Source organism: Girardinichthys multiradiatus, chromosome 8, assembly GCF_021462225.1.
Source record: "Girardinichthys multiradiatus isolate DD_20200921_A chromosome 8, DD_fGirMul_XY1, whole genome shotgun sequence".
Taxonomy (NCBI): Eukaryota; Metazoa; Chordata; class Actinopteri; order Cyprinodontiformes; family Goodeidae; genus Girardinichthys; species Girardinichthys multiradiatus.
In genome coordinates this window covers 29470083-29477868 of record NC_061801.1, presented here as the reverse complement: position 1 = coordinate 29477868, position 7786 = coordinate 29470083, and the positions used below count along the sequence as shown (strand labels likewise).

Genomic DNA, 7786 nt, shown 5'->3' with positions numbered 1-7786 from the left:
CCTTCTAAGTCTTGACAGGGAGTATTGACCCCTCTAACTGGAGGGTGTCTATCCATGCTTTATTCCATAGTCTGTCCAAATATGCCAATGTAATATTCTACCATCCTTCTGCTCCCTAGACAGTAATACATATCAGTCAATTAGTCTTACGGGTTAATCTTCGTCCTCCTCCTCGTTAGCATCAACCGCAAGCAAAGGCATCATATGGGAAGTAGGAGGAGGTGCGGTTTTCCCTTCAATGGTTGTAGTAATAAATCGAACAATCAAAGATCTTATAGATGGCACACAGCAACATCCACAGGTAACCATAATAGCTACAAAAACAGCAATGGATATAAACAATGACATAATCAACCCTTTCCAGTGTCCAAACATGCCCGTCATCCGGTCTTCTAACGGATTGTCTATTCCTGAGTGCTCATGCATGGTTGCGGAGAGGGTCTTAAGTCCCTCTAAAGCCTTTGACACTGAACCATCCGGTGCAGTGTTGTTGGGAATAAAAGTGCAACACATATCCCCAAATATAGCACATACACCCCCTTTGTCAGCTAACACCATGTCCAGAGCCATCCTATTTTGAACTGACATAAGAGAGGTTGGACCTAGTTGGTCCGACAGGCCTTCAACTGCATCACGTGTCAAATTAGCCATGCGTAACACATTGTAATGTATGTAATTGATGCGGTCTTAGTTTTTATTGGGAGTTACCGGGAACAAAGCTGCTATAATGGGAATGTTTTCAAAGCCTGCTGAGACTTGGTCCGCCAATTTATATTCATTGGGTACACCTCGGGGGACTCCAATTGCGTAGGTCAAATTGGAATGTTGTGGTCGTGCCCAGTGTGTAATTTAATTCAAGTCCTCCATAAAACTTGAGACATGGATCGGTTGGGGCGGGTGGAACGCTGCGTTTTGATACTTTATTGTCTGGATGGCTGGAGCATGCTTGGAAAGGCAGTTCACAATACAAACCTAGAATAAATGTGACAATGAAAAATGATAAAACACCTATACCTCCTGTGACCCAACCCTTAAGGGGCCTGGGTCCTAGATTTTTACCTCCTATTCTTTTCAAAGGAAGATAAGGATTAACAATATGGTGAAACACAAAAGACCTCTTTTTTTTCTTGAAAAGTTCAGTGTTCAGTTCAGTTCTTTGGTGGGAGAGCAGCTACGACCACCAGTGAAAGAGAGGAAAGCTCAATCACATCCACCTCTTCTGTGTGATGTCCTGGGCTTCACTCACAGGTGTAGACTGACCTGGAGCTAAGTGGTCTCACCAGGGGATTATTCTGCCCCTATTGGTGGGACCACTGATCTGACGGTGCACCTAAGGTGTAGACTAACCTTTAGGTGTAAATGAACGCTTTCTCACCCTAGGGGATTATTCTGCCCCTTGAATTGGGTGAGAAGGGTCTTCTGGTGTGCTGGTGTTGTCCCTCAGGTTCTGCTGGACCTCTGGCAGCAATCTTTGTGGTTCCTCTGCTGCTGCACACTGGCTCCAATGATACCACGTGTCTCCTTTGCCCTTGAGCCTCACCGCATGTGAGGTTCTCTCTGTGACCTGGAATGGACCCGTCCACCTGGGCTCTGATCACTTCCGTTTGATGACTTTCAGAAGGATCCACTCTGCGTCTGAGGTGGTGGCTTGAGCCTCGGATGGTTGGGCGGCCACCTGTTTTGAGAATGCTGCAACCAAGCTGTGGAGAGATCTATTGTAATCACGGTGAGACATAGATTGTTCACATTCAGTCAGAAAAAGTAACCTGGTTTTTGGGCCTGGAAAAGGTCTTCCAGTCTGTAGTTCATGGGGCGTCAACCCATGTCTTTGGCTGACTGAGCTCCTTACTGACATCAAGGCTAAAGGTAATGCTGTTACCCAATTCATTTTAGTCTGTGTACAGATGTTAGCCAATTTGGTTTTGAGCATCTGGTTCATTCCACCTTCCCTTGAGATTGGGGGTGGTACACTGTTCCAAAGGAATGTCTCAGTCCCAGGAACTTTTCAACCTCTCTAAGTTCTTCATTTTTGAAGTGTGTGCCGTTATCTGACCTGATTTTCGCAGGAAAACCGTGCCTGGGGATGTAGTGATTAATCAGACACTTCACCACTGTTTTGCTGTCTTCCTTTTTTGCTGGCCAGGCCTCAAGCCAACCGGTGAATGCATCCACACACACCAAAAGATATCTGAACACATTCACTCTTTCAGTCATGTCTGTGTAGTCTATGATGATTTCCTTACCTGCTACTGGGTCCACAGGGAACTTACCTGGTGCAGGCTTCAGAGTGGGTCTCACATTGAATTGTTGGCAGGTGCTACACGAGCTTATCCAATGACCTACCGTCTGTTTCAGGTATGGATGCCACCAGTGCTCAAAACTCTTCATCATTTGTGTAGTTCCTGCATGTCCCGGTCCATGTGCTTCCTCCAGCGCTGCTGTGGTCAACCCTGGGGGTAGGATGGGACGTCCGTCTGGACTTCTCCATAGTTCATCCTGGTCTTTTCTTCCCCCTCTTACCTTCCAGACTGATTTCTCTTCTGGTGAGGCCCCATTTTGCAGTCTACTCACCTCCTCCAGAGTTGGTTCTGGTGTCCATTCAACTTCAGAGTTCATCAAGATGTGTATGGGCAGATATCCAGCTTTGGTTTTGGCTGCTTGGTCTGCAGCTTGATTTCCTTGAGCCACCCTAGTGTAGCTGTTATCATGTCCTTTGCATTTTATGACCGCTACTTCTTGGGAAAGTAGTAGGGCCTCAGCTAATCTTCTCATTTCCTGCTCATGTTTAATGGGTTTTTGTCCTGCTGTTCTAAACCCTGTTCTCATTCATTGCTTTAGTTTCACGTGCAATGCTCCCGTGGCATAAGCTGAGTCTGTGTAGATGTTCACTTTTTGTCCTTCCCCTAGTTCTAGGGCTGCTATTACTGCTAGCACCTCTGCTCTCTGTGCTGATTGGGTGTCTGTCAGCCCTTCTGCCTTAAGAGTCACAAAGTTCGTTCCTGTGTCTTCCACCACCGCATAGGCTGCTTTCAAACCCTCTGTGTCATGTCTAAAACAACAGCCATCTGTGTACAGGTTTCTTGCTTCTGTCAGTGGTTCTCCTTGTAGGTCTGGTCTGATTTTCTCACTTACCTCAACTTTTTTTGCCGCACACGTGGGGCTCTCCTTCTGTCATTCTGTCTGCCATGTTGATCCCTTCATGGCTGTAGATGATATTTGGCGCCTCCAGCACCTTACTCAATCTCTGTTGTCTCAATGGTGAGAGTGTGAAAGTTTTGGAATTGACAAATGCCACTACTCCATGTGATGTTAGAATATGTAGTGGATGTCCCATCACTACGTGGGCTGTTTTTTGAATTATGTTTGCCAACCCTGCTGCATGTCTGGTACATTCATGGTGTCTTTGTTCCATGTTGTCAAGCATCACGCTAACATACTCCCCCTTTTTCTGGAACAGCACCCCGTTTGTGGTGTGTGCTGTTACAGAAACATCCAGGTGAAAGGACAATGTGTAGTCTGGATGTGCCAAGTGAGCAGCTTGGGAAAGGCTGGTTTTAAGAGCAATAAATGCTTCCTCTGCTTCTGTTGTCCATTCTAGAGGCGCTGTCAAATGGCGCATGCCTTGTTTCTTCACTAAGTCGCGGAGTGGGGCAGTTAGGTCAGTGTATCCTGGAATAAATGACCTGCTGTATCCGGTGAGTCCCAAGAAGGAAAGCATGTCCTTCACCCGCACCGGTTTTGGATGAGAAAGACAGCAGATTGATGTGAAGGGGACATTCCTGTCCCGGGCTGAGAGATTACCCTGCCCAAGAAATCCACCTGTTTCCGGCAAATTTGTGGTTTGGCTTTGCTGACCTTGTACCCAGCTTTTGCTAGGTGTGAGAGTACCACAGCCGTGGCTCCAAGCATTCAGAAACAGTGGGTGTTGCCAAAAGAATGTCATCCACGTATTGGATCAATGTGGTGTTTGGCGGGAGGGGACAATCTTGGAGGGAGTCCTTAAGAACCTGATTAAATATCCCGGGTGACAGAGCAAAACCCTGTGGCAAACGTGTGTACCGGTATCTGTAGGAGTTGTATGTGAAGGCAAAGATGTCTCTGCATTCTTCCGCTAGAGGCAGGCAGAAGAAGGCATTGGCAAGGTCGATGCAGGTGAACCCTGCATGTTCGGGATTTAGATTGGTAAGAGCAACATAAGGATTGGGCACTGGAACTGTAGGAGTGGAAAGTGCTGCATTACAGCTCTCAAGTCATGGGCCATTCTCCATTTCCCAGTGCCCTTCTTTTCTACTGGTAAGATGGGTGTGTTCCAAGAAGAGCCGTCAGCTGGTTCCAGCACCCCAGCGTTCCACAGCCCTTCTATGGTGTCAGGAATTCCACTTTCGGCTGCTGGTTTGTGAGGGTACTGGGATTTCCAAATGGGTCGGTCAGTGTTAAGCTGGAAAGTGATGGGAGAGCACTGAATGAGTCCCACGTCCGTGGGGCCCTCAGCCCAAAGTGAAGATGGCATGCTCTGAACTACAACTGCAGCCATTGGATGATCTGTTTTTTCTCTGCCATGATGTCTTTCAAGTTGCACATGTTCCAAGGTGCCAACGTCTATGGACATGTTAGTAATGCGGTAGGTGTTACATGAGGGGGAATAAGATAGATTGGGTGTGGATGAAGAATGCCAGTCAGTGAGAGCTAGGGAGCATTTTAACACTCCTCCCAGCTCGCGGGCTTTGTGAGCAGGGTGGAGCGCCAGTGAAACAGGGGGTACACCATCAGACCACATTTTAAACCAGTTCTCCTGTTCTGTAGACAGCTCCACGGAGGCTACGACACCTTCAGGGGCTACATAAATGTCTGCGGTGGCGATCTCCCAGGAAGTCCCCTCCAGCTCCTCAGCAAAGCTTTCCTGATAACACTCACAGTTATTCCTGTCATAGAAGAGGGTGACATGTGGCGGGTCAGGGGGAGGGACGCAGGGCCCCAGGGTCGAGATCCAGGATTTCCACCGAAGGAAGGACGAGAGGATGCCTCCGCCCGCTGTGGTTTCTGGATGCAGGAGGACCCAATATATGTCAGCCATAGGGTCAGCCAGGGGTTGTATGAGATACTGTCCATGAGAGGGGTGGGAATTGTTGCCACAGGCTAGTTGAGTTCCCTTGGGCAGATGCACAGACAGTCCATCAGGTCCACATAAAATGGTGGCTCCCATTTTAATCAACATGTCTCTGCCAAATAAGTTGACAGGGGTGTCTGCTGACACCAAATAGCTGTGGTTCAAAGTCTGTCCCCCTATCTCGGTTTTTAGGGGTTTGGTGTAAGGTAGGACCTGTTTAGCCCCAGAAAACCCCATGACAGTGGTAGTCCTTGTGGAGAGGGTGGTAGGAGGGGCTCGTTGAATAGTTGAGCATGTGGCCCCAGTGTCCTCCAAAAAAGGAAGAGTTTGTCCATACACTGTCACGGACAGTAAGGGGTCCTCAGTCCCTCTGTCCGGGGGGTTTTGTGGGGGCCCTCAGTAGAGGTCTGGCCCAAAGCTGGGTTTATCCCAGGCTGGCAGCTGAAGTGAAGGTTGCTGCTCTTGACCTCCATGTGGTGGACCACCCCGTCCTCGATACGGGCGTCGCCCTGGGCCTCCTCTGGGTCCATACCCACGCCCATATGCCTCAAGGTTGTACGGACAGTCTCGGCTCCAATGACCCTGCTCCTCACAGTGGTAGCAAATGTCAGCACCCCCCCATCGCCTTGGTGGTCCTCCACGGAATCCACGGCCCCTCGGCCCGCCCCTGCCCCTGAACCGGCCTGGTTGGGCCTGATAAGGACCAGAGGTTGCAGACCTTGGTGCAATCGTGTCCTGATGGCCAGGAAAGGGAGGAGTCTGGGGGCCCTGAGAAACCGCACCTTCATACATTATTTTGGGAGTTTTGTTGTCTTTCTCCTTTTCTCCTGCTTTCTGCTTTGCTTCGGCTAACTGCATTTTTAGCAATTGGGTCTGCAGGGTCTTAAGTTCCTCCTCATCTTTCTTATGGTCCTCTCTTATTTTGGACAGGTGATGGATCAGATGGCGATCCCAAGTTCCAGCGTCCGCTCCAGCCATGTCAGGATTGTCGTCCATACTGGCTTTTACCTGTTGGGGCAGTCCTTTAAGGACAGCATCTCTGAACCAGTCTCGCTGTGCTCCCTCATTAGCTGGGTTAGTTCCTGTCTGAGTTTGCCACATAGATTTACACTGGTCCAGGTATTCCCTGGGGTTAATTTTAGGGTCCCATTCAAACTTAGGAATGGTGCGCCCCCTGGTTACAGGATATGCTGTTCTCAATGCATCACCTAGCCAGCGGACATGCTGGGTGAAGGGGTCAAAATCCAGGGCTCTTGAGGTGTAAGCAGCAGTCTCAATCTCTCTACATGTGTGGTGTGGCATGCACCGTCCTGCCACTGCTCTATAATCTCCCAATGCTAGTGTGGTGCCTGCCAACAGGGTGTCTAAAGTCTGGAGCCACACTGCTGCTCCTTCAGTTATGGGGGGCAACTTGTCACAGAGAGCCGTAATGTCGCCCAGAGAGAAAGGTTTATACCTACGGGGGGCTCCAGAGCCCTGTTGCTGTAAAAGGGGATAATTGGCTTTTGGGGCATAACTAAAGCCTTCTGGTTTAGCTGCTGCTTTGCGGGCTAAATGGATTCTGGACTGTGCAATTATCGGGCTGTCGGGTGGGGCAGGCTCTTCAGGCGTGTCTGGATGAGAGTCTGCTCTGTCTTCTTCATCTTCTTGTGGCATGCTGTGCCTGTTTTCCTCCAGGGCTGCCGCTGGGGTTGATGTATAACAGGGTGTGTGTGTGGGACCAAGGGTGGGGCACAAAACCCCATGTGGTTTCCATGTTCCACTCAGTAGTAGGGTCACTGATCCCACCGGTTCAGTCTCTGATCCTTCTGTGCCAGAGCCCAAGCAGGTTGTCCCGAATGGTGCCTGTGCCCCAGCCTCTGAAAGTAGAGAGGCCGGCTGGGAGGATGGCTGTGGAGGCGAGTAGAAGGGGTTTGTTTTACTCATGCCTCGTTGTTGCTGTTCTTCTCTTTCTTTTACCTCTCTGTCCTGAAATGCTCTCTTTTCTGCATCATAGAAGGAACCTGCAGCTACTGACATGGATGAGCTGGAACATCCGCTGAGAGATCCACCTTCATCAGTTGGAATGTCCAAGCCATGCTCTATAAGTGTTCCATGTTCTACCTCCAATATGGGGTACAATCCACCAGGGGGCGGTGTGGGTGCACCAGTGAGTGAGCTGTACTTGGAGGAGGGTGCATACGGGGGAGGTGTGTCTGGGCTCATCACCTTAGCTGCTTTCGGCCCCTCCTTCTTGGCTCCTCCTCTGGGTTTTTTCTGCTTCATTGTGTGCTGTCCTCCTTGATGTATTAAAACCATGTCTCCCCAGAAGCGCTCCTCTTTTTCACATTTTCCTTTGTTGGTCTTGTACTTACCTTTGGACCACACAGTAGCTTCATTCAACTTACCTTGTGCTTCCTGCCTGTTTTTCTTAGCTGTGTTCATTTTCTTTCTAAACCAATCACCTAAATTCCACTTGTCCGTCAAATTAAATCCATCCTCCTTCATTGCTTCTCTTACCTGTTTTTCCATTTTCTTCTTCACCTTCTCACCTTCTTCCTTACCTCTTGTTTGGTAAACCAGTGCTTGCATGTTAGTCAATTGGGTTTCTAAATCTACCCACACTGGGGCTTCAGCCTCCCATCCAGAGTCATCCATTTTGTTTAAAATCCTGTGAAATTAATGTTCAATTCACGCTCC

The 7786-nt window shown here is 49.1% G+C and overlaps 1 pseudogene; it reads right to left on the bottom strand.

The window, feature by feature from the left end:
- Nucleotides 1-1510: 1510 nt before the first annotated feature.
- Nucleotides 1511-7372, bottom strand: LOC124873048 (annotated as a pseudogene).
- Between the last annotated feature and the right edge of the window lie 414 nt (nt 7373-7786).